Source organism: Periplaneta americana, chromosome 9, assembly GCF_040183065.1.
Source record: "Periplaneta americana isolate PAMFEO1 chromosome 9, P.americana_PAMFEO1_priV1, whole genome shotgun sequence".
Classification (NCBI taxonomy): Eukaryota; Metazoa; Arthropoda; class Insecta; order Blattodea; family Blattidae; genus Periplaneta; species Periplaneta americana.
The window spans coordinates 7102589-7127486 of record NC_091125.1 but is presented as its reverse complement, the minus strand read 5'-3'; the positions used below and the strand labels follow the sequence as shown (position 1 = coordinate 7127486).

The 24898-nt window shown below is 42.4% G+C and overlaps 2 non-coding genes across 2 annotated transcripts; both read left to right on the top strand.

Annotated features, from left to right (window-relative positions):
- The first annotated feature begins 443 nt into the window (after positions 1 to 443).
- Positions 444 to 562, top strand: LOC138706850 (5S ribosomal RNA). Its single transcript, XR_011334097.1, has one exon. It is a non-coding gene; the product is annotated as a 5S ribosomal RNA (ribosomal RNA).
- A 22137-nt stretch (positions 563 to 22699) lies between these two features.
- On the top strand, positions 22700 to 22818 carry LOC138706849 (5S ribosomal RNA). Its single transcript, XR_011334096.1, has one exon. It is a non-coding gene; the product is annotated as a 5S ribosomal RNA (ribosomal RNA).
- The last annotated feature ends 2080 nt before the right edge of the window (positions 22819 to 24898 follow it).

The following is a 24898-nucleotide window of genomic DNA, read 5'->3' as shown; positions in this document are numbered from 1 at the left end:
GACAAATGTCCCCCCCCCCCCTAGTCAGTAGCGAGCTTCAGTCCATTCGTAGTAGCCGCCGGTGCAAGAAGTGAATTGAAGTTTGTGTGAAGTTCCGTAGTATGGCATGAAAATGATGTCGAAAATCCGACTACAGTTCCACAACCATGTGGTTGAAAGGAGGCTCCGCTGTTGAACAACAATCCACCTGTGGCTTAACTTAGAATGCCGACTAGCTGTTTTATTAATCCCGTGTCAATCCAGCAGTGTGTGACGTTGAAACGTAACCAAACTGCCGTTGATAGATAGATTTATCATCTATCCCAATGACATCCAACGAGCTTGGTAATTTAGGTACAGAGTCTAAGCAGGCAGTTTACGTGTGTGTGTGAGCGAGTGCAGGTTTTATCGAGTGCACCCCAATCCCATCGTCCTCAAGTGCCTACAGATTACGCAGTTTCATCGGCAACGGCCATACCATGTTGAAAATACCGGTTCTCGTCCGATCACCGAAGTCAAGCAACATTGGGCGTGGTCAGTACTTGGATGGGTGACCGCTTGGGAACACCACGTGCCGTTGGCGATTTTTTTTTTACGTCACTATTTCCAGCGTGTTCTAATAAGACTTATGGGATATTATGTTCCCTTCCCTATTCCAGCTATAGCTTGGATGATGACGCCGCTGCATAATTGTAGAGTAATTGATAATTCTTAAGTACTTGCAGCTCCGTATTGAAACTTATGACTGGTAGCATATTCATATGAGACGGTTCACTTCTCTGCGTTTTCTCGAAGAAGGGAATATGTATTCAGGGGATTGTGAACGTACCTCGCGCTCTCCCTAGAAGTTAGAGACATTTTAGGTAAAGAATGTAATATACTGTACATATATGGCTAATTAAAATCCCATTAGTTACTACATTTCAGTGGGTAGTACAAATTCCATAATGAAAATATCTCTGTCCTAGTAGTTGTATCCTTTAAAGAAACTCGTTGTTTTCCCATGATGAAGGGCAGAACTTGGTCGGTAGAAATTTAAACAGACTGCATTATCAGACCAGGCGTTATTTCAATATCAGCGTTTAGTTTAGGAAATATAGCAATAGCGGAGTTGGGAGAAGTAGTTATAGCATGTACAGTAAGTATAAACAGTTCGCTGTACTGTACAGTGAATATAAATATTTGAATGTACGATGGCAAAACATCAGACATACAGTACGTAGCTCACATATCTTAAAAAATAAATAAATAAAAATAAAGAAGACATTCTGAGGAGTGAGTGGAAAGTGCATATTATAATGAATATTTTTAACTCTCAGTTGACATTGAGAGAGAAAGCCATGCATCGGGGAACCGGTGACTGTTTTTGCGTTACCTTCTGCTATTGGCGTTGTTGGTTAGTAACGAATGAAAGAGGTAGGACGCGGAATCAAATGTCAAAAAACGATAGGGAAATAATAGTAACTGGTTGTATTTCGATCGAGCTCGGCGTGCTGATTCACCAGTGGGGTGTTTCACAAAGTTTACAATCTTTGGAAATTGTGAACTCTGTTTGTAAACTTCTGTTTCACAATCTTTGTTTGTAAAGGTGGACTGTACAAAGGAAATCAAATCTTTACGAATGAAATTTTGCGCTCTTTACAAGTGATATGTTTGTTTCACAACGAAGGAGTAATTTTACAAACGTGTAAACTAAACTTTACTAGTGAAGTTAGCACATTTTCTACAGTAGCCCTGTTGAAATAGCTTCTAATTGTGAATGAAAAAAATAAACACATATGTATAAAATCAATTTTATAGTAACAGGGTACCATTAAGAATTACACTGAAGCAGTTGTGATGTTATTGAGTAGTTCTAGCGACTCAGACGAAGATTTTGCATTTAGGCCTAACGTAGAATTTTCCGGCCACGTTCGTATCATTGTACGAATATTAATGAAAGGTTTCGAATGAATCCCGCGCTATACTTCAGAATACCGCGTTAGTTCTTATATACGAGGAACGTATTTAATAAATACTCGCACTTAAAGAAGAAAAACTTTGCACCGAAAACCAATCACTTAATAATGCAATGTCGGCATTACTTACGCAGTATTCTGAAGTCGTTCCGAATCCCATTTCGCTGTAATCTCTCCTACAAGATATGGGACATCACATGCAACATCTGAAAGGGAAAAGTGGTGCCCTAACCACAAAGCGAGAACTGCATTGGTTGCATAGTAGCTCTCAGTTCCCTGCGTTAGCAGATAAGAACGGAATTTATAAGATTACAGTGTGCAAAAGTTCACACATGGTAGTTGATGTTGTTACAAGATTGAAAAAACTCGAGGCGGGTTATTGATCACCGAATGTGCTTACTCGGGCAAAGGATTTTTATGCTCCTCCTGCTGGGTTCCCTAATGTTGGCGAGGTTATGGATGAAACAATAAAATATACTGATGGACCAGCAGAGAGCGAAGTTGATTTTAATGGATGGACATGTTAGCTGCTCTATCAACTGCATATAACTACGTGGGTCAAATCCATTATTTATCAATTATTTGAATGAATTTCGCGCTAACTTTCGTCAGTTAAGTCGTAGGCTAATTAATGCATTGGTATGCTCGACCAATTGCATGCCGCGAAACTCCGTTGTCGCCGATGTAGCAAAATCTAAATAAAATATATATAAAAAAATATAAACATGTCCATCGATAGTTCTAAAATTACAGCTACTTTACCTCTGATCCTTAGTGATTTTTGTAAACTGTCGTTGGCGATTTTGTTCAACCAATTATGCGTATTTGTAAGTTTGTTTCGCCGATTTTGTAAAGTTCGTTAAAACATACAAGTGAATAAGATTGCATTGTGAAACACAGTTAACAAGCATATGTAATATTTCCGTTGTTAATTGTATATTGTTAATTTGTAATTTGTTAGCGTTGTGAAACATGCCCCCATTTACCTTTAGAGGTAATATCTACATTAATATTTAGTTAAAATTTAAAGAAATTTTAAACGAATGGAAGCTGCATTTTAATTCACCCCAAATTACTATGTTCCCTTTCAGATTATCAGCTGTTGTTGTTGTTGTCGTTGTTGTATTGTAAGTTCTCACTTATTGTTAGCTAGCCGTACCCGTTCGCTCCGCTCCACCTGTTAGAAATAAATATAAAGTAATTACATAATTAAAATAGGACGACTGATCCATGGAACAACTTTTACAACAGCGCAAGATAATCTGCTTCGCATATTACCCAATTTTTTTTTAGCACTGCATTTATTGCATATATATTTTATGTATTTTAACACGATTCAATTGAGCATAGTTAAAATATGAATTATTAAAATAATGGATTGCCAAGCTAAAGTACTATTACTGCATACTAAATCAATACACTCTCGTTGTTCGTTAATTCTCTGAGATTAAAATGCGTGTACATAAATATTATTTTAAGAAATACAGAAAACGAATGTACAAAATAGCCTATCAAATTTTCTGTGCATAAGAAGCTATTTTAATCTTACCTGTCCTCGATTTACTCAGACGTTACTGTAATAACATTATAGCATTATGTCCATCTAGAGAAACTACAGTTTCCAATGGTGAAATAATAACTAATTATACAAATCAGTTAATTTACGAGCTTGTGATATTACTTCATACAAACACAGAAACATTCCCTGTAGGCTATGTTTAATAGCTTTCGATTGTTTGTTGATGTCCAAGGCCCCTGTTTCGATTGTTGTTGTCCAAGGCCCCTTATAGACGAAGTCATTTGTTCTTAATTCATTGCACCGTCTTAGATAGCGTTATTTTAATTTTAAAACTCATTTATCTCATTAAATATCAGTCCTATCAAAATGTTGTAAAAAAATAAAACTTAACGGAAATCATTTTTAAAGGAACATCTGTTATGTAACATTTTTTCTCAAATATCAATAATAAGCGAGATATTTCGATTTATTTAATTAAGGCCCCCTTATAACCCCCCTTTTAAATAAAGTATTTCGAATGCCATATAGCCTAAAATCTAAGTTACAACAAACTTAATTTATATTCCAGTTTTCATATAAATCGGTTCAGCCATTATCGCGTGAAAAGGTAACAAACATACAGACAGACATACAAACAAAATTTTCAAAAATGCGATTTTCGGTTTCAGGGTGGTTAATTATATATGTTAGGACCAATTACTTTTGGAAAATCGAAACTTACCAGAAAAATTTCGGCTACAGATTTATTATTAGTATAGATAGTACGAGATACGACCGCAATTTTGTACGACTAGTGTAATGAAGGAATGCAAAAAATTATTTTGGAACTTTGCAATGTTAGTCTATCATTAAAATAAAATTAAATCTTAATTCGTCCCTTTTGCAGGAGTCTTCTTCATCCAGTATGTTGTTGGCTGATATGGAGGAGGAGGGGGGGGGGACATGCTCTAAAGGGATAAAATTTGCTTAGCAAATCGATATGGTGACTAACGCTTGCAATGCGTCATAGCTATAATTGTACTGCGCGGTAATTTCAGAGTAATAAGAGTTCAGTTCAGGGATCTGCTAATTTCTTCATATTGTGTTCGGCAATGGAATAGTACCGCAGTAGCATTAAGAGGTTTTTATAATTTGAACTGATATGTGCAGGTATATTGACCCCCCCCCTCCCACCGCTGGCCGACGCGGACTGCAATGACAACAGTAAGCCACACGTCATACGTAAGCCTTTCTTCTTCTTCTTCTTCTTTGCTCGCCTGGCAAATACAGTCTTGGATTTCACATATTCAATTTTTCACAGTCCCAACTCCCTTGCATGGACGTGTTTTCACGTACCTTTAAAGTTTCTCCTCTCATTCATTCAGTCTATTCGCAAGCCTGAGGGTTTTCCGTGGTTTTCCCTAAGGAGCTAAGACAAATGTAGGGATGAGCCCAGAAAGAAAAGGGCATTCACTTCCTTAGACCCTGGTAACTGCTCTTTCTAGAGGAAGGAGGAGGAGAAAGAAACCCCCCCACCCCCACCGACGTGGACTGCAATGACAACAGTAAGCAACACGTTATATGTAAAGCCTTTATTATTATTATTATTATTATTATTATTATTATTATTATTATTATTATTATTATTATTATTATTTACAATGGGACTAAAGGTGGTGTAGATACACTATGTCAAATGTGCCACAATCTTTCCTGCAATAGAAAGACGAGGCGCTGGCCACTAGCAATATTTTACAACATGCTAAATATTGCAAGTATAAATTCATGGATAATTTATAGTTAGAAGAACTCAGAAAACAATATCAAGAAAACAATTCATTTTCCAATTGTGTGAAGAGCTGACAAAACCGTGGATGCAGCACCGCTTTGCACGTCCTACTTTACACCGATCTCTGCGGGCAACAATTGAAGAACATCTGAACATTGCTGTGCAACAACAATGCCAGGTAATGCAGCCAGATGGTGAACGTACTGTTTGCTATAAATGTCCTGCAAAGAAGAGGAGAATGATGACAACATTTTGTGGACTTTGCAAAAAGGGGTTCTGCAGAGAACATCGCGCTGTTGTTTGCACTAATTGTAAATAGGACAATAACATGAACGTAAAGACTTTATGACAAACTTAAAATTAAATGAACACTAATGGCTACGAAATGTGTAAAAGTTGTTAAATGTGTGATATTGAGTTGATTTCAGTTAATTAAAATGTGAGTAGTAAAAATTACGAATGCTTACCTTTAACATGAGTACAGTGATGATTACCTGTCTAGGGTTAAGTAGTCGCGTGGTGAGTTTAGGAATTCCCAGACCACCTCTAAGATTGTTTAAAATAAAGGTATTGTAATCGTACGTTTCTGTCTTTTGTCAATAGTAACGTTGACCTTTCTTTTTCGAGAAAACAAAATCTGTTGTACAGTTAAAGGTACTGAAATAGTAAGAAATTTTCTGAAATCCCCACGCGTTTGCAAGTGTAAGTCTCTGTTGTAACCTGTTGATTTACGAGAGACTGTGTGTGCTTTCGTACAGTGTTTCTAAAATGTGCAGTAACGAGTCAGAAATCATTGGAATGTAGTGTAGGTGTGTTTGTTATAACCGGGAATCAATCCGCAGTACTTGACCAATCAACTACGGGAAATATCAGAAAAATTGGCAGGAGTTAGCAAGAAAAACAAAGGTAAAATATCACGTGAACGAGCACCGATACCGAGCACTATGTACAATATACCCTAGAGAAAAAGACAAGAAAACAAAAGTCAACCGCTGCAAGTGTTACGAAGTGGTGTGTGAAACATATAATGAAGAATGTCTGCGGGAAGCGCATCTAGTGAGATAAAGGGTGAAATGGAGGATTCTGCTAAAAATAAAGAAAGGAAGAAAAATGTTTACAGTTAATACAAGTATTGTTTTCTCTTGTGGGTTTATGTTTAGTATAATAGATGTGTGTGTGTGTGTGTGTGTGTGTGTGTGTGTGTGTGTGAAAAAAGTGAAAAAAATAACAGGTCTGTAATAATAATAGTTAATAATTCTGTAGTTCACTGCAAAAACTGTATAGCCATAAAAGGACAGATGATAATAACGTTGTTATCTTATTCTTGCTGCTGTGTAAGCCTAAGTTTCCACGTGAGGGATAGAAGAGACATGACAACATATAGCATTACAATTTGTTTAATGTGTATAAATTTCTTTAATACTGATTTTTCTCAGAACAAGCTGTGTGAGGGTTAAAGAGTTCTTGCACTGAAGCTCAGAATTATTTATTATTATTATTATTATTATTATTATTATTATTATTATTATTATTATTATTATTATTATTATTATTGTGTGAAGAGTTGTATCGGAAGTGCTTTATAGACTAAATTAATAATTTCTATCTTAACTGAAATATTTACATTATATTTCACACAGTATAGTTACAGGTAGCATAAATTCAGATAATGGTTTTTATATGGGAATCTACTTCTTGTGTTTAGAGGCTACATTTATACAGAGTTAATAATTTCTCCCCTATGTAACATATTTCCATGAAATTTTATACGCATCTATGCAAAAACGAATTATGCTCGTGTAATTAGGGAATTAGGGAAAAATTAGTTTTTCTGATAATTTTTAATGTTTTAATAGAAATTATGCTCCTAAAAGATGACTAGCCTGCCATATTTTTCGCAGTTGGTAACAAAATGCTAGATTCATGGATATACTCCATAATTTAGTTGTTCATTATATGTTCAAGAAGTGTTGAATTTTTCTTGGAGAAATTAAGCTCCTTCATCCAGACTCTGAAAAGTGGCTGCTGTCGAATTCGTAAAGCGCCACCAAGAGATGAATATAACATCTAAGTTTGCAGGATGTAGCAGCTAAATTTTAAGCCGTATAGAGTTTAATATTTGATTAATGTGTGGGTAGAAGAATTGAAAGTTAACTCAGGTTTACTTGTAATGCACAGCCTGTTAAATATGTCGTAAAAAAAAAAAAAAAAAAAAAAAACTAGTTGCACAAATCTCAGTAAACGTGCCAATTAAATGAATGCTAACGTATTATAGATTGCTTTTCGCGTATTAAATGAAAGTACACATCTTGTCCTATGACCTCCATAAGGGAAGGTTTAACAATATAAAACAGCCACTGACCCCACGAACAAAAATCAACTGAAGAGCGTGACTTTAAAAAAAAAACTCATGTTTTGTCCCACCTCTTACTGATATTGATGTTTTGTATGCTGTTGTGCACAATGCCTAGCTTTTGTTTAAGCCTAGATATTACTTAAACTTCGGTTATGATGAAGTTGATTTTCTTACATAGTTTTGCGTTCTGGACAACTGTGCGCCGGCATCTCTCGGAACATCCGAGATCAGGTCCCTATCCCCTCCACCGCAAAGTCAAATAGCGTCTGTCACTTGATTTTGAATATTAAACAAACATACCATCACGGCATTTCCGTTATGGCATCTGGTGTCATCAATAAGCTACAAATAAAGGAAAGAAAGAAAGAAAGAAAGAAAGAAAGAAAGAAAGAAAGTAGCACAGTCACTGTCCTGAACAAGGTACGCAAGTATTATTTTAATTAATGCGTATCGCCTACCAGCCGCCGAAACTATTCGACAGGAGAGTGAATATCCTACACGGTCCTGTAAAAATGTTCTGAATACACTAAATGACGTGTAATTTTTTTTCTATTATTAGGACAATTGAACGTGTCATTGCTCCTGCGGGTTGCTTTGTTTCACACCACAGAGAATTCAGGTTCTCAACCCCCCGGGATTCTAGAGATAAGAGAGCGATGAGGTTAAAGGAGTAGGCGTTTGTTCGTGTTTTTGTTTTTACTTTAGAAAAATTGCGAAACGTGACGCAATAGCGATAAGTTTTATGAACAAGTTTGCTGAATCGACCAATTGAAGGTAATTTATATTTTGCTAAAGAAGAGAGGAGATTAATGAAATCAGTTATTGTAATAATCGTAGTAGATTGAAGGAATTGTTTGTATTCAAACTCCTTTTTGAAATAAGCTGCTCGGATGCTTATCAGGGTGACGGTTATAAATGTTATCGTAATACCCACCCGAGGTCACAAAGGTCACAGTCTTCCGCTTGTCCTTTCCTAAGCAGACCACGTCTGTACTATCGAAAATAATGAGTCACAGTTATAGTTTCGTGAAAGTAAAAAATGTTAGATAGGAGACAAGTAGCTACTCTTATACAATCATAATCACATTTTGTATCCAATATAGTATAAACGAGCTACATGTAAGTACTGTGTAAAGTTTCATTAAAACAATATATTATATATGAGACAAGTCACTAATTTTTGTCAAAACGCATCGTCTATAAAGGGGTAGTTTCTCCTCTTATACAGTAGTGACTATAGTGCGAAGTTTCATGGAAATATGTCACATTTTTAGTCCAGCTAGATTTGCTTTCTGGACCACTTTGAGCCTTGGCGCTTGTGATCGGTCGGACGGAGGATCACTCGTCCCGGCGGCGTTAACCCTTAATTTGGTAAATATATATAATGTGCAATATTATAGAACTGTGAAATTTTTTTTTAATTTTCCTAAGAAACTTTGTTATCCATCGTTCTATTAAAAAATTGTTTATTAACCTATAGGATACATTGCGATATTTGTCAAACAGGCTGTGGGAAAATGCTGATACGGTGAGGAATGGAAAGGGAGAAACCATTTATATTATTGAGGTGACCTTGAACTGAGGGTAGTAGGAACGAGACCTGGAGTACGGTACAACCGGCTCTTCCGAGAAATAACTAGTGGCCCTGAAAAGGGCCTTTTTGCGGGCAGGAGTACCTTTGTTAATTCAAGCCCTCTCGCCGCGGATGCGCCTAGCCAGCTGAATATCCTTGGGCATAATGGTCACGCGCTTGGCGTGGATGGCGCAAAGGTTGGTATCCTCGAAGAGACCGACGAGGTATGCCTCGCTTGCCTCCTGCAAGGCCATTACGGCTGAGCTCTGGAAACGGAGGTCGGTTTTGAAATCCTGAGCGATTTCACGCACCAAGCGCTGGAAAGGCAGCTTGCGGATGAGGAGCTCGGTGCTCTTCTGGTAACGACGGATCTCGCGAAGAGCAACTGTACCAGGGCGGTATCGATGGGGTTTCTTCACGCCTCCAGTAGCCGGTGCGCTCTTCCTAGCGGCCTTCGTTGCCAGCTGCTTTCGTGGAGCCTTGCCTCCCGTGGACTTACGCGCAGTTTGCTTCGTACGTGCCATCGCTTACTCCTTAGTCCTCGCAACCCAAGTTGACGCAATACAGTCGCGCCCGCTGGGGGGGGTGATGTTATAGTATCTCTACAATGAGAGATACTGCCTGTTTTAGGGCCTTATGTGCCCTCTTCAGGCCGGGGTGTTTGTTCTATAGAGTTTGTTATTTTGTCAACTTGCGCAGGAGAGACAAAGGAGTTGTGGCTCACGATCTTGGCGCATCCGCAGCTGTGGCATTATTTAGGATAGTTATTATTGATTATAATATAATGGCTGACATGGTTGGATTTTGGAGCTGTGGGGTTGGGAGTTCTACAGTTTTGGTAGTTCGTAATGGACTTATACCAGTGCTGTATGACACATTGCAAGGGTTTCTCTCTTAGGGTGGGCGGTTTCTATATTGAAGGAGTAAATTGTCAACTGTGGTTGGGGGGTTTGTATTGGGAGGATTTAGGAAGATATGTTGGATAAAAGGTCTATCGAGGGCATTGTGGACATATTTGATGTTTTTGGCTGTGATATACTGGGAAATTGGTTGGATTCTGGTGACGTCGTATACGGTTTGGTTGTCGGTATTCCGGGGCAGGTTGAATGCTTTTCTGGCTAGTCGTCTTTCAGTAGCACAGAGTTGTGACATATGGGTAGGGGATAGCCTGGTGTATAGTTGGGATGCATATAGGATAGAAGGGCGGATTATTGTTTTATATATCATCATTGTGGTTTTTGGTTTGCAACCTGGGTATTCGGGTCCTCTGCCTGCCATGCGGTACAAAAGTGGGATTGAAAATTTTAATTTTTTCCGGAGGTGATGAATGTGACTTGCGAGATTAAGTTTATCATTGAAGGTGACACCTAGGTATTTGATGTTTCGTTTGTATGGAATTGGGGTGTTATTGATTAGGACAGGATATCTTGCTCTAGCACCCAACGGACAGTTTTGTTTCTTAATCAACATGGCTTGGGATTTATCAGCATTGACTACAAGTCTCCACTGTCCAAGCCATGTTGATAAGGTTTGTAGTGTGGAGTTGATGTGCCGCCTCGCTATATTTATTCTATAGGATGTGGAGGTGTATATGACGTCATCGGCGAATTGTCCGAGTCTAACGTTGTCGTCTTGTGGTATCGGGATATCTGCTACATAGAGATTGAATAGGGCCGGTGAAAGGACCGTGCCTTGTGGGACGCCACTGAAAATGGTTATCTCGTTTGATAGATGTTCATTAATTTTGATTTGGGCCGTCCTATCTCTTATGAAGTCAGATATCCACCGCGTGAATTGTGATGGTAGCGCAAGTCGCGTGAGTTTATATCTAAGTCCGTCTAGCCAAACCGAGTCGAATGCACGTTGTGTGTCCAGTGCCACCATGATCGTAGTCTTGCGAGTTTCCAGGCCGTGTTCTACTGGTGTCATAATCTTTAATAGTTGGTCTACGATGTCTGTGTCTTGTCGGAAACCGGCCTGTGTGTCGGGTAGTAAATTGTTGTCTTGTATGTAGAGTTGCAGTCGTCTGTTAAGAATTCTTTCGAATACTTTACAGACTGTCGCAGTCAGACTAATTGGTCTATAGTTTTTCTTGTCGGTATGGTCTTTTCCGGGTTTCGGGAAGAGCAATATATGGGCGTGCTTCCAACGTGGGGGCAAAATTCCCATGCGAAAGCTCGCCCGATATATTTCCGTCAGAAACTCAATGGCCTTCTGTGGGTATTGTTTTAGGAGAATGTTCTGTATAGTGTCAGGTCCTGCGGCTGTGTTTCTAGTTCTGTTTATGCTGTTTGTGACTTCCTGTTGTGTGATGTTTGCGGTGAGTATGTTGTCGTGTTCTATGTTCGCAGGGGCTTCTGTGGGTGTATAGAGATTGTTGTTTTCTCTAATGTTTTCAGTGATTGCATTGTAATGTACTTGATCGAATAGTGGGTTTTCTTGGATGCTGTGTATTTGCTGTAAATGGGCTCTGAAGATGTCCAGTTTCTGTGTTGTGTGATAGATGTGCGTGTTGTTATCTTTTAGTGGGTGGTTAATGCTGGATTGACCCTTGAGTTTCTTTAGTAGTGTCCAGAATTTCGTGGGGTCGTCTTTTCTTGTATTGTCTAGTTTCCTGGTGATTTCTGTCCAGCAATATGTGTTGTAACGTCTGATTGCGTCTTTTACGTCTTGCTGTAGACTTCGATATAATCGTCGATTGTCATCTGTGTGTTGTCGCATGTATAGTCTATGGGCCCGTCTCTTAGTCTTTATTAACTGTACAATTTGTGGGGGTAATTCCCGTTGTCTATGCTGTCTGGATTGTTTATGTGGCACGGCCCGTAGTCTTGCGTCCAACGTAACCTGTAGTAACAGATCGTCTGCTCTAATTAGAGCGTTCGAATTAGTGATGTCAGGTGGAGGTGGTAATTTGTCATTAATGTATTCCCTATATGAGTCCCAGTCTGCCTTGTTATACTTGAAGATGGTTTTAGCAATGTACTGCGTTGTAGGTGCGTGGTTCGGGGTATTTATTGTTAGTAATATAGGGCAGTGGTCAGAGTTCATAGGCGGGAGTACGTCTAGTTGCGTCATTCTGCGTTGTATAGGTGGGGAGACTAGTATTTTGTCTGGTGCTGTCCAATTGATTTGTCTTATGGATGTTGGAAATCTGGTGGGGCCTGCGTCTAGGAGTAGCATTCTAGAGTTATGTAAGAATCGTCTTAGGCGTCGCCCTGCTGCATTGATATATATATCACCGAATTCGGTATGGCTGGCGTTAAGGTCTCCAAGTAATATTAGCTTGTGAAAAGTGTTCAAGTGGTCGAAAAAATCTATGGGGAAAGGGTGCCCTGGCGGAAGATACAGCGAGGTTACGTAGACTGGGAAGTTCTTAATTTCAATTTTGATTGTCACTTGTTCAATGTTGTCGTAGATTTCGGGTTGTTTATGTAGTGAGACTGGCAGGTTATCTCGACAGAGAATGGCCACGCCCCCTCCACGGCGGTTGCGGTCTTTTCTAAATACCGTAAAACCTCGCTGTGAGAATTTATCTGTCGGGTTTAGGTGCGTCTCGTTGAGTGCTATTATGTCGGGGTTGTGTTCTGTAATGGTGTGCGTCAATTCGGTACGATTATTATACAGGTTACGTATATTGTTGTGTAGTAAAGTCAAGTTCCGTCTGGTTTCGTATCTGTCCATTTTAGTTATTATTGTCATTGTGGAGTCCCATGTTTTCGACGAGTGACGTCACTTTCCGGAAGGGGATGAGGGTTATTTGGAGTTGGTTGTTAATGAATTGGTGTCGGATATTCTTTTTAAGGACTCGGCGTGCCGCCTGGTTTGCCATTTTAATATGGTGGAGGCGTTTGGTGGGTAGTGTGTGTGTGGTGAACATAGCGAGTGTGAACGTGACTAGTTTTTCTTCTAGTTCGTTTATTTTCTCGTCAATGTACTGTTCCACACATTTGGTGAGATTATGGAGATCTTTTTGATGGGTTGTAGTTGTTGGGGCGTTAGAGGTCGTGGGTTCGTCGGGGATGGAGTTTGTGGATGTTGGTTGAGTTGGGAGAGAATCCATTACTGTGGTGTTTGGGGGTGGGAGGGAAGCCATTTTCGTGTTGTTTGTTGGTAGGCGTAAGACCTTTCCAGTGTGTGCGGATTGTTTTTTCGTTGCAATGTCGCACGTGCTATGGCTGCTTGGGAGAGAAGCCGTTGCTGTGGCGTAGGAGCGCTGACTCGTTCCTGTTTGTTTTGGGATCTCTCCGAACAGGCGTGGCATTTGTGACGGTTTCATTATGGGTGGCGTTGGGTTAACGGGAGTGTAAATGGGTCTGTGTGTGGGAGCTGTGGATGTAGGAGGAACGGCTTTCGGATAGCGGGGGCACATCATTTGGCCTGTATAGTGTGTGCTGTCTGTGCACGTAGCACAGTATTTGAGGTTGTCAGATGGTTTGTGTTTACAGATCGTCGGGTCTATTCCACACTTCCAGCATCTAGCTGCGTTGGTGCAGGTCGCGATGTCATGGCCGTAGAGCGCGCATCGTGCGCATGGTCGGTGGCGCACTAACTCTCTGGAAGCCTCTACTCTGTAGCTGCGACCAAATAGTCTCACACCTGTCAGTAGTCTAGTCGATGAGTCAACATCCTCAACAAAGATTCGTACCATGTCTGTGGGTTTATGTGTTTGTGCGGAGATTATGCGTATGATTCGTTTTACGTTGTATTGTTGTTCGTTCAGTGCGTCGGTCAGTGCGTCTAGGGGAACGGTAGTAGCTACGTCTTTCATGACGACGCTTATGTCATACTGTCGGGTTGTGGTTTGTTGTTGTGTCTGTCCTTGTGATATAGAGTATGCTGCGTTTGGTCCAAATGTCGAGGGGGGGATGTTATTGGCAAAGGCTTCGAGATCCGCCTTGCTGTCAAAGGTGAGCGTCGTTGTGGTTGTGCTACGTGCCCAGAACATGTTAGGTTGCTCTATGATCAGCTCTTTTTCCTGTATTAGATGGTGAATGAAGAAAGGGTTATTGCCATTTATAGTATGACTGCTTATTTTCAGAGCGTGTCGTGGGTGCTGAGAAGAAGGGGTGGGGGTTGTGGGAGTAGTGGGAGGGAGATGGAACTGTGTATTTTGTGTCTTTTTCTTCCTGTTACTGGCTATTTTCCAATCATCGTCTTCTGATGATTCAGGGAAGGGGGAGGGTTGTTTTGTAGTGGTGCCACCTTCATGATTATGGATATGAGATTGTGCGTTGTTTGAGTGGGCCTTGTTTGGGGGTGGTGAATTTTGCTGGGGTGATTGTTGGGCTCGGCAGATTTCCTTCGCCCATGGTGCTGGTTTGGAGGAGTTGGGTGGAAGGGAGTAGGTAGCGTGGGGTCCGAAATGGGTTGAGGGATATTTGTTAGTGAAGATAGTGAGAATTTTTCTGCTCGGGAAAGTCACTACTCTGTCCGTTTCATTGATTGCCGTGATGTCATACGTGTAGTCGTCGGGGATTGGGATAGAGGTGAGGAGATGAGGAAGGCAGTTGCTTATGATTACAGTTCTGTTTGATATTTCAGTGGGAAGGATATTTAGGTCAGCAAATGTGTCATTATTGCAATTGGTATCAAGTACTGTAGATTTTTTCGGGATGGATTTCGAGGTTTTAGTTGGATTCTGTGGGGTGATGATAGTTTTGGATTCGGAGAGGACGTTTTTCTTGCGTTTGAGTGTGCGTTTAGATTGATTGCTTGGTTTGGGTTGAGAGATGGAGCTAGGAGAATCATCCTCTGATGAGAGTGCGGGGGAAGAGGGGAGGGATGAGTGGGAATCGTGTTTCATGGTTAGCTGGGAGGAACAAGACTATAATGCCACGACTAAGCATGCACAAGATCACAAACACTAGCACTGGCACTGCACAATTCACAATTACACTGCACTTGCACTGTTCACACGTAGATTTAGGTTGGAGTGGCTATTTATTAGTGATTATCTGATGTTTAGGCACAAATTCTTGTAACACACATGTTCACTGCCGGTTATTTAACTAGTTTAAGCTTGAAAAACAGAGTCCAAACAAACACAGATGATGAATAATAGCGAGCGCGCAGGGCGCGGACCGCGGCGTAAACGGCCAGGCGCACGCACTTAAAAACGCTGTCGCCGGACTTTTCGCTGTTGTAACTCTGCTGCCGCTCTCCGCTGACGATCGAGGGATGGATGCGCCCGCTGCCCCCAAGAGGGGTATTTATGTCTTCGCCCGTTGAGAAGCCACGCCCCTTCCGTAATGTGATTGGTCCGCGGGTTTTAGTATATAAACCAAAAAATGACCCGCCGTCGAGATCACTTTTAACCTTCGTCACACGAGCAACATGACTGGACGCGGCAAGGGAGGCAAGGGTCTTGGCAAAGGTGGAGCGAAGCGCCACAGGAAGGTTCTCCGAGATAATATTCAGGGCATCACGAAGCCGGCCATTCGTCGTCTCGCCCGACGTGGAGGCGTAAAGCGTATCTCCGGCCTCATCTACGAGGAGACGAGAGGTGTTCTCAAGGTCTTTCTGGAGAACGTAATCCGTGACGCTGTAACATACACCGAGCACGCGAAGCGGAAGACAGTCACGGCCATGGACGTGGTATACGCCTTGAAGAGGCAGGGGAGGACTCTCTACGGGTTCGGCGGTTAGACTGCCTACACACGTCTGCTGCCGAATCCGTCGGCAAAACGGCCCTTTTCAGGGCCATAAAATCCGTCTAAAAAGGGCAGTAGTTGTCGAGATTAATTTAATTCACCTTTACTGTGTGACCACTAGCTCAACAGGCCAGTGCGGAAAACAGAACTTATTTCGTAGGGGCACTTCAGTATCAGCAAAAGACGTTGTAAGAAATGCCTCTCCGTTTTTCAAATGGGTCTGACCCCAACGCTTGGTATATCAAGTGGAAAGACCGGATTCCTCTGTGAAGCCTTGCTCCTCGGATTATGTTACCTGTTACTGTAAACTTCTGTAAGTCAATAATCACTGTCCGAAGAATTGGTGGGTAATATGACAACGCAGGTAGGCAATGCTCACCAGACCGTAACAAGGAACCGAGGGGATTGACACATACTGAACATCACATCACCACGTTTTTGCAATGCCAACTTTTAGGTCATAGGAATCCAGTGTGGTAAACACTGGGGAGAAGAGGTACACATCGCATGTCAGAACACAGGACTTCGTCCTGTCAGACAACTTCCACGTATAGCTTGCGTCATTTCGGTTCGAACGAAACGACAGAGAGAGGGGAAATTCGAACGCAAATTGTCAAAGCCTTCGATTCCTACGAGAAGGTCATGTCATCATCTCAGTATTGGGGTTCCTGCGCGTGCGGCCAATATGTGCACCAACAAACAAACGCATTAGGAACTCTATTATAACGCCGTAAGTTGTTCACCAGTTATCGATTTCTTATTCAAAATTAGTTTCATTCGTAGTATGTAGTAAAGTAAACTAGTATATTCAAACGTATATGTCTAAAACCACGATGGGCACCAAAGAAGGGGACTTGTGATTATTTTCACGATAATCTCCATTACTCTAATATGATAGAAATATATTACATAAATTTCGAAGCCAACTATGTACTTTGGCATCATCATCTAATTTAATTCGTATTGTGTTAAATTATATAATAATAATGAAACCTTTCTATATGCATCAGTATAATGTGTTATCACACAATAGCCTAGTAAATGTACAACGGTTTCAAGTACTTCAGTGCGAACCTGGGACAACGACATCGTTCAGAGCACAAAATTACAGAATGATGATATTAAATCAGCCCACCGGTATAGAGAGAGAGAGAAAGTTGACACGCGTAATGAAATTACATTACGAAGCCGTGAGAGAGGATTAACAATACTGGCTATTTCTGACTTTTGTGAGGTTAGTGGGGCCCTTAAAAGGGCCGTTTTACGGAGAAGGGGCTTAAGCCTTCTTCTCGGTTTTCTTCGGGAGGAGAACCGCCTGGATGTTGGGCAACACACCACCCTGGGCGATGGTGACGCCGGACAGGAGTTTGTTCAGCTCCTCGTCGTTGCGAATGGCGAGCTGTAAGTGACGAGGAATGATCCTAGTCTTCTTGTTGTCACGAGCTGCGTTGCCAGCCAACTCGAGAACTTCGGCCGCCAGGTACTCCATCACCGCGGCCAGGTAGACTGGCGCACCGGCACCAACTCGCTCTGCGTAATTGCCCTTACGCAAAAGACGGTGGATACGGCCTACCGGGAACTGCAACCCAGCACGGCTGGATCGAGACTTTGACTTTCCCTTCACCTTGCCTCCCTTTCCACGACCCGACATGATGCTACTCCTACTTGCAGCTGTTTAACTACAAGAACGACGCCTCGCCCACGGTAACCTTCACTTTTACGCCAACGTCAATAATCGACAGCGGACCAATCGTAAAGTCACAAACGTTTGCGCTGTTTCTATTGGCTCGCACTGGGAAGGCAGTACGGCATTGTCCCTGCGACTTAAATATTTTTCTCCCTCCGGGCTCATCATCAACACACAAAAAACGGCAACAACCCACTACACATAGAGCGACTAATGAAACAGTACCGACTCGACATTCAAACTCCACGACAGTTCTGGGCACACACTACCAAGACAACTACACTCACATTCGCCACGATTGACGACGCGGAGAAGTTCGCTAGGGCAATTCCCCTGTACAACTTCGGTCCGTCCGCAGAAATCAACATTACGCCTAGTGAATCAAGACAGAAACAGACCCGAAATAAAGAGATCAGTGTCGTCATGAAAAATGTCGACACGCTGATCTCTGAGGACGAACTAATGCAGATCCTGGCTGTAACACATCCAGGCATCACACGCATTAAGAGAATTATCTCCGCACAGACAGACAAACCCACCAACTTAGTTAGAATTTTCACAAATGACATCACCACAGCAGACAAATTACTAGAAGGAATTAAACTTGCAGGACGGTACTACAGAGTAGAGCCATCACACGAGACAATCTTCCACCGACCGTGCCTTAACTGTGCACAATACGGCCATACAAGGACAAACTGCGACAAGCCCAAGACTTGTTTTAAGTGCGGCAAAAATCCCGACCTGTGCAACCACAACCGCCTATCCCAGATTAGGTATTGCGCCACGTGCAACAGCGACACCCATTATACGGGCCAAGCTCGCTGTCCAAAATATCCAAGGACTAATCTCATAACCTCCACCGATCCCACGCACGTCCCCATAGACACCCACAAACCAATACCGAAACCTATACCCAAACCATCACAGTCCGTTTTCAACCCAACACTTCCCAAACCCGAATTGTCTTATGCGGATGCAGCTAAGACAACGACAACCAAGACAAACACTACAGACGATCCACAGACAGAAAAAACAACTACGGAACAGCTGGTCGAGGGGGTTCTACGTTCTGCTATGCAGAAAATAGAATCCTACATTGACCGGCAACTAAACAGACTACAGGACGAAATAGTGACATTCACTATTTCTTTACTCACTACTGACACAAACCCTACGAAACGACACACGACACTTGCCACAGCCAACCAGGCAGCCAGACGGCTTCTACGGAAACGAGTAGCCCACCACTTTGTTGGTAACAGGTTACGAGTTTCCCTAGCGCCACTACAAAAACGTGACTAGGACAGAACTGACCAGAGCACTGGACTCTCCACCTCTCATTAACATCTGCGAGGCATGGTGCTCACTTCACTTCATTCATTTCATTCACAATTCAACTGATAACGTGTACATGTTCATAAAATCATTCACAGGGGAAATACACTACTGTTAGATGAGAGGGCAAACGGCTTATAGCTGGGTACCTCGATCTAAAGTTAGAGAATTGCTTGTCGAGGAACCAATGGAGGCATGGGATGCTTACCCTGCCTGCCATTTTAAACATCATTCATTCTTTCTTCGTCCCCATTCATTCGTTCGTTCGGCTCATCATCAAGAGGGAGCTGAATCTAGCAAGACACTCACTGGTAAAAGTCGCCAGCTTACAACCAACGAAGATGAACAGCGGGAGCCGGCCGCCGCCTTGTGTCGACAAGTCTCGGCCGGACGGAGGCCAGCCACCGGGGAAGCGGAAGACGAGGCGGAAGACGGTGAAACCGACGGCCGCCGCAAAACCTGTCTCTCCGGAAGCAACATCACCACCACAACCATCATCATTTGGTAAGTCCAGCGCTTCACCAACCAAGACGATCGACGACTTACATACACTAAAGACCATGGCACCGATCACTGCTAATAGAGCAGTAGTGATCACAAACGCTGACCCCGACCTACTGGACGCAGTGACTCCACGGAAACCCACAACGACCTTGACTTTAAACAAAACCACGAGAGCCTACGTTTTTTCCTCCCGAGAAAACTTACGGCAGATGACTTTAATGCATCCACGACAATTCGGGAAGCACGCCCGATACCAAACTCCACCAACCGCCACTCTCCTCGGACCTTGGAAACTACCAGGCCACCCATCCCATCCCTCCTCCACCCCACCCCCCTCTCTATTGGACAGTGAATCTTCTTCTTCTTCTTCTTCTGAGGAAGAGGCAGAGGTTACTTCCATTCCACAAGAGGGGCCCTCAGAAGGGCCGGCTCCAAAACCTAGAGCAGAGAGGTCTCCTGTCCCTAAACCCACAGCAGAGAAGTCTCCCAACGGACCACCTCCCAGCTCTGAGGCGTCGTCTCACGAATCCTCAGAAGGGAAGCGGTCCAACAGGCGCAAACCAATTCCCACAAAAGTATCCGGTTCGACTCCGGCAAGCCCCACTTCTCCCACTCCTCCTAACACCGCACAAGGAACCAAGACAAGGACAGTACTGAAAATACTGAACCACACAAAAAACGGCAACAACCCACTACACATAGAGCGACTAATGAAACAGTACCGACTCGACATTCAAACTCCACGACAGTTCTGGGCACACACTACCAAGACAACTACACTCACATTCGCCACGATTGACGACGCGGAGAAGTTCGCTAGGGCAATTCCCCTGTACAACTTCGGTCCGTCCGCAGAAATCAACATTACGCCTAGTGAATCAAGACAGAAACAGACCCGAAATAAAGAGATCAGTGTCGTCATGAAAAATGTCGACACGCTGATCTCTGAGGACGAACTAATGCAGATCCTGGCTGTAACACATCCAGGCATCACACGCATTAAGAGAATTATCTCCGCACAGACAGACAAACCCACCAACTTAGTTAGAATTTTCACAAATGACATCACCACAGCAGACAAATTACTAGAAGGAATTAAACTTGCAGGACGGTACTACAGAGTAGAGCCATCACACGAGACAATCTTCCACCGACCGTGCCTTAACTGTGCACAATACGGCCATACAAGGACAAACTGCGACAAGCCCAAGACTTGTTTTAAGTGCGGCAAAAATCCCGACCTGTGCAACCACAACCGCCTATCCCAGATTAGGTATTGCGCCACGTGCAACAGCGACACCCATTATACGGGCCAAGCTCGCTGTCCAAAATATCCAAGGACTAATCTCATAACCTCCACCGATCCCACGCACGTCCCCATAGACACCCACAAACCAATACCGAAACCTATACCCAAACCATCACAGTCCGTTTTCAACCCAACACTTCCCAAACCCGAATTGTCTTATGCGGATGCAGCTAAGACAACGACAACCAAGACAAACACTACAGACGATCCACAGACAGAAAAAACAACTACGGAACAGCTGGTCGAGGGGGTTCTACGTTCTGCTATGCAGAAAATAGAATCCTACATTGACCGGCAACTAAACAGACTACAGGACGAAATAGTGACATTCACTATTTCTTTACTCACTACTGACACAAACCCTACGAAACGACACACGACACTTGCCACAGCCAACCAGGCAGCCAGACGGCTTCTACGGAAACGAGTAGCCCACCACTTTGTTGGTAACAGGTTACGAGTTTCCCTAGCGCCACTACAAAAACGTGACTAGGACAGAACTGACCAGAGCACTGGACTCTCCACCTCTCATTAACATCTGCGAGGCATGGTGCTCACTTCACTTCATTCATTTCATTCACAATTCAACTGATAACGTGTACATGTTCATAAAATCATTCACAGGGGAAATACACTACTGTTAGATGAGAGGGCAAACGGCTTATAGCTGGGTACCTCGATCTAAAGTTAGAGAATTGCTTGTCGAGGAACCAATGGAGGCATGGGATGCTTACCCTGCCTGCCATTTTAAACATCATTCATTCTTTCTTCGTCCCCATTCATTCGTTCGTTCGCGGCTCATCATCAGACGAGCACCATGCCCCCCAAAGCTTCCGGAAAGGCTGCCAAGAAGGCCGGCAAGGCCCAGAAGAATATTTCGAAGGGCGATAAGAAGAAGAAGCGCAAGAGGAAGGAGAGCTACGCCATTTACATCTACAAGGTTCTGAAACAAGTTCACCCAGACACGGGAATCAGTTCAAAGGCTATGAGCATCATGAACAGCTTCGTTAACGACATCTTCGAGCGCATCGCCGCGGAAGCTTCGCGGCTCGCGCATTACAACAAGCGGTCGACCATCACCAGTCGGGAGATCCAGACAGCCGTCCGTCTCCTGCTACCCGGTGAGCTGGCCAAGCACGCCGTCAGTGAAGGGACCAAGGCCGTCACAAAATACACTAGTTCCAAGTAAGCGGGAGTGCTTGCTAGGGAATCAGCAACCGGCCCTTTTAAGGGCCACAAGTTATTCATAACAGAGTAGATGAATGAAGAACAACAGCGGTTCCCACCGAGTGAAAATTTAAATAATCACCCCGATAACACTTCTAGGATAGATAATACATTATAGGCAGTCCATGGGAGACTTGGATCCACGAGGCAAATTCGTTTCCTTAATAGTTTCGTACGACTTATATGAGAGCGCGGTGTCATTCCTACTCACTTGGCAGCATTAATTGTTGAGGGAAAACAACTTAGAAGGTAACTTGTCGACCGCGGGCATAATCCTTCCGCAGGCCACTACTGAGAATCTGTGGACATACGGGTAATCTATCTTTATTGAAACTCGGGTTCATAACATACGACTGATACTTTATATATCTGTCACGTAATCCATCAAGAGACAAATGTCCCCCCCCCCTAGTCAGTAGCGAGCTTCAGTCCATTCGTAGTAGCCGCCGGTGCAAGAAGTGAATTGAAGTTTGTGTGAAGTTCCGTAGTATGGCATGAAAATGATGTCGAAAATCCGACTACAGTTCCACAACCATGTGGTTGAAAGGAGGCTCCGCTGTTGAACAACAATCCACCTGTGGCTTAACTTAGAATGCCGACTAGCTGTTTTATTAATCCCGTGTCAATCCAGCAGTGTGTGACGTTGAAACGTAACCAAACTGCCGTTGATAGATAGATTTATCATCTATCCCAATGACATCCAACGAGCTTGGTAATTTAGGTACAGAGTCTAAGCAGGCAGTTTACGTGTGTGTGTGAGCGAGTGCAGGTTTTATCGAGTGCACCCCAATCCCATCGTCCTCAAGTGCCTACAGATTACGCAGTTTCATCGGCAACGGCCATACCATGTTGAAAATACCGGTTCTCGTCCGATCACCGAAGTCAAGCAACATTGGGCGTGGTCAGTACTTGGATGGGTGACCGCTTGGGAACACCACGTGCCGTTGGCGATTTTTTTTTTACGTCACTATTTCCAGCGTGTTCTAATAAGACTTATGGGATATTATGTTCCCTTCCCTATTCCAGCTATAGCTTGGATGATGACGCCGCTGCATAATTGTAGAGTAATTGATAATTCTTAAGTACTTGCAGCTCCGTATTGAAACTTATGACTGGTAGCATATTCATATGAGACGGTTCACTTCTCTGCGTTTTCTCGAAGAAGGGAATATGTATTCAGGGGATTGTGAACGTACCTCGCGCTCTCCCTAGAAGTTAGAGACATTTTAGGTAAAGAATGTAATATACTGTACATATATGGCTAATTAAAATCCCATTAGTTACTACATTTCAGTGGGTAGTACAAATTCCATAATGAAAATATCTCTGTCCTAGTAGTTGTATCCTTTAAAGAAGCTCGTTGTTTTCCCATGATGAAGGGCAGAACTTGGTCGGTAGAAATTTAAACAGACTGCATTATCAGACCAGGCGTTATTTCAATATCAGCGTTTAGTTTAGGAAATATAGCAATAGCGGAGTTGGGAGAAGTAGTTATAGCATGTACAGTAAGTATAAACAGTTCGCTGTACTGTACAGTGAATATAAATATTTGAATGTACGATGGCAAAACATCAGACATACAGTACGTAGCTCACATATCTTAAAAAATAAATAAATAAAAATAAAGAAGACATTCTGAGGAGTGAGTGGAAAGTGCATATTATAATGAATATTTTTAACTCTCAGTTGACATTGAGAGAGAAAGCCATGCATCGGGGAACCGGTGACTGTTTTTGCGTTACCTTCTGCTATTGGCGTTGTTGGTTAGTAACGAATGAAAGAGGTAGGACGCGGAATCAAATGTCAAAAAACGATAGGGAAATAATAGTAACTGGTTGTATTTCGATCGAGCTCGGCGTGCTGATTCACCAGTGGGGTGTTTCACAAAGTTTACAATCTTTGGAAATTGTGAACTCTGTTTGTAAACTTCTGTTTCACAATCTTTGTTTGTAAAGGTGGACTGTACAAAGGAAATCAAATCTTTACGAATGAAATTTTGCGCTCTTTACAAGTGATATGTTTGTTTCACAACGAAGGAGTAATTTTACAAACGTGTAAACTAAACTTTACTAGTGAAGTTAGCACATTTTCTACAGTAGCCCTGTTGAAATAGCTTCTAATTGTGAATGAAAAAAATAAACACATATGTATAAAATCAATTTTATAGTAACAGGGTACCATTAAGAATTACACTGAAGCAGTTGTGATGTTATTGAGTAGTTCTAGCGACTCAGACGAAGATTTTGCATTTAGGCCTAACGTAGAATTTTCCGGCCACGTTCGTATCATTGTACGAATATTAATGAAAGGTTTCGAATGAATCCCGCGCTATACTTCAGAATACCGCGTTAGTTCTTATATACGAGGAACGTATTTAATAAATACTCGCACTTAAAGAAGAAAAACTTTGCACCGAAAACCAATCACTTAATAATGCAATGTCGGCATTACTTACGCAGTATTCTGAAGTCGTTCCGAATCCCATTTCGCTGTAATCTCTCCTACAAGATATGGGACATCACATGCAACATCTGAAAGGGAAAAGTGGTGCCCTAACCACAAAGCGAGAACTGCATTGGTTGCATAGTAGCTCTCAGTTCCCTGCGTTAGCAGATAAGAACGGAATTTATAAGATTACAGTGTGCAAAAGTTCACACATGGTAGTTGATGTTGTTACAAGATTGAAAAAACTCGAGGCGGGTTATTGATCACCGAATGTGCTTACTCGGGCAAAGGATTTTTATGCTCCTCCTGCTGGGTTCCCTAATGTTGGCGAGGTTATGGATGAAACAATAAAATATACTGATGGACCAGCAGAGAGCGAAGTTGATTTTAATGGATGGACATGTTAGCTGCTCTATCAACTGCATATAACTACGTGGGTCAAATCCATTATTTATCAATTATTTGAATGAATTTCGCGCTAACTTTCGTCAGTTAAGTCGTAGGCTAATTAATGCATTGGTATGCTCGACCAATTGCATGCCGCGAAACTCCGTTGTCGCCGATGTAGCAAAATCTAAATAAAAT